The sequence below is a fragment of the Mastomys coucha genome, unplaced genomic scaffold (assembly GCF_008632895.1).
Source record: "Mastomys coucha isolate ucsf_1 unplaced genomic scaffold, UCSF_Mcou_1 pScaffold13, whole genome shotgun sequence".
Classification (NCBI taxonomy): domain Eukaryota; kingdom Metazoa; phylum Chordata; class Mammalia; order Rodentia; family Muridae; genus Mastomys; species Mastomys coucha.
The window spans coordinates 53,555,011-53,557,520 of NW_022196895.1; the positions used below are offsets into that span (position 1 = coordinate 53,555,011).

Sequence of the window (2,510 nt, forward strand, 5' to 3'; positions counted from 1 at the left end):
GTGCTACCTGCCCTTACTAAATCTGACTGGAGCCTGTCCTTCCTGTGATCCTGGTTGTGTCAGAACTCGTAAGAATCAAGCTGACTCTGTGATCCTGGGATTCTGGGATCCTGGGATCTTGGGCTTGTTAAATCACCTGGGAGTGGAGCTTCCTCTAGGTGTTGTGGGACTGGCTGTGGAGCTTGTGCCCAAGGTCTACTCTGGACCCCAACCCAGGCAGACCGAAAGGAACCGGAGTCACTGGGCTGGTGGAGTTCCTGTGTGCCTGGTCCCACTGGCCCCAGTTACTCCCAGTGTTGGGCTCAAGTTGCACTTTTAAGACTGTTCCCTCATACTATGAGGATATTTTCAGCCATGTGTGCACATTTTAAAAATTCCAGGTTTTCCTTAAAAACTTGCTCCTTGGCGATGTTTAATTCTAATCCTTCACCTTAATAAAAATTCCAAAAACGGCTGCTCCTCTTAACCTCAAAACTGCTATGGGTTACAGACAGTATTTCATAACCTATTTAATCAGGCTCTATTCCAGCATCCACAACCCCAAAGTCAGCCTGGTTTATTTTTCCATACCCACCAATGCCAGAATTATCTCAGAATATTAACACACATAATGAACTCTCTGCAAAGGAGCATTGTACCTGCAGGGGATCCGTGAGTACATTTTCCTACTCTTTCCCCCGGGTCAATGTCCTTCTTCTCTTGGACTTCCCTTCTCCATTTTTCTCTCCTCCCCTGAGGAAGAAGGAATGGACTGTGCTTCTCCAAAGATGAGCAGGAGAACATCGCATTCCACAAGAAACAGTGAGTGCCTGTTCTCTGGAAGACATCAGTGTAAGGTAGAGGCTTGTCTCCCATAAGCTTTGTTCTGTAGCCCAAGCTGGCATTGAACTCTCATCTCAGCCTCTCCAGTGCTGAGATTACAGGCAGGTAGCACCATGCCCACCATGCATTTTATATGCAATACATTTTCCTATGTAATGTTTGTACTGTTCACATGGTTTCTAGTCCCGAACTGTAGAACTGGAGCATCATGGAATAAATTGAGCAATTAAGACTATTAGATCCCGGCTCTCTGCTCCTCCCTGTTCCAGAGACAGCTGCGTCTTCTTGTGCAGTGCCAGCCTCATCTCGTAGATAAAATGGTGAAGGTCCGTGTGAACGAATTTGGCCGTATTGGGCGCCTGGTTACCAGTGCTGCCTTCTCATCTGGATCTGGCAAAGTGGAGATTGTTGCCATCAACGACCCCTTCATTGACCTCAACTACATGGTCCACATGTTCCAGTATGACTCCACCCATGGCAAATTCAACAGCACAGTCAAGGATGAGAATGGGAAGCTTGTCATCAACAGGAAGCCCATCACCATCTTCCAGGAGCGAAATCCCACTAACATCAAATGGGGTGATGCTGGTGCTGAGTATGTTGTGGAGTCTACTGGCATCTTCACCACCATGGAGAAGGCCAGGGCCCACTTGTAGTGTGGGGCCAAAAGGGTCATCATCTCCGCCCCTTCTGCTGATGCCCCCATGTTTATGATGGGTGTGAATCATGAGAAATATGACAACTCACTCAAGATAGTCAGCAATGCATCCTGTACCAACAACTGCTTAGCTCCCCGGCCAAAGTCATCCATGACAACTTTAGCATTGTGGAAGTGCTCATGACCACAGTCCATGCCATCACTGCCACTCAGAAGATTGTGGATGGCCCCTCTGGAAAGCTGTGGTGTGATGGCCATGGGGCTGCCCAGAACATCATCCCTGCATCCACTGGTGCTGCTAAGGCTGTGGGCAAGGTCATCCCAGAGCTGAATGGGAAGCTCACTGGCATGGCCTTCCGTGTTCTTACCCCCAGTGTATCAGTTGTATATCTGACATGCTGCCTGGAGAAACCTACCAAGTATGATGACATCAAGAAGGTGGTAAAGCAGGCATCTGAGGGCCCACTGAAGGGCATTCTGGGCTACACCGAGGACCAGGTTGTCTCCTGCGACTTCAACAGCAACTCCCACTCTTCCACCTTTGATGCTGGGGCTGGCATTGCTCTCAATGACAACTTTGTAAAGCTCATTTCCTGGTATGACAATGAATATGGCTACAGCAACAGAGTGGTGGACCTCATGGCCTATGTGGCCTCCAAAGAGTAAGAAACCCTGGACCACCCACCCCGGTGAGGACACTGAGAGCAAGAGAAAGGCCCTCAGTTGCTGAGGAGTCCCTGTCCCAACACTGAGCATCTCCCTCACAATTTCCATTCCAGACCCCCTTAATAACAGGAGGGGCCTAGGGAGTCCTCCCTACTCTCTTGAATACCACCAATAAACTTTACTGCATGCCCCCCAAAAGACTATTAGATTCCAGTAGTCTATGTTACTCCATCTTAGATCATCATATGACACCAAAGAGGCAGCAACGACAAACCTAAATTTGCTGTGGCTAATGGCTTCACAAAGTCTGGGACACTAGGAGGGCAATCATGTTTCTTGCTTCTCAGCAGAAGGACACCAAAGT

General features: G+C 48.7%; 1 pseudogene; it reads left to right on the plus strand.

Moving 5' to 3' along the window:
* Nucleotides 1–1,136: 1,136 nt before the first annotated feature.
* On the plus strand, nt 1,137–2,146 carry LOC116087669 (annotated as a pseudogene).
* The last annotated feature ends 364 nt before the right edge of the window (nt 2,147–2,510 follow it).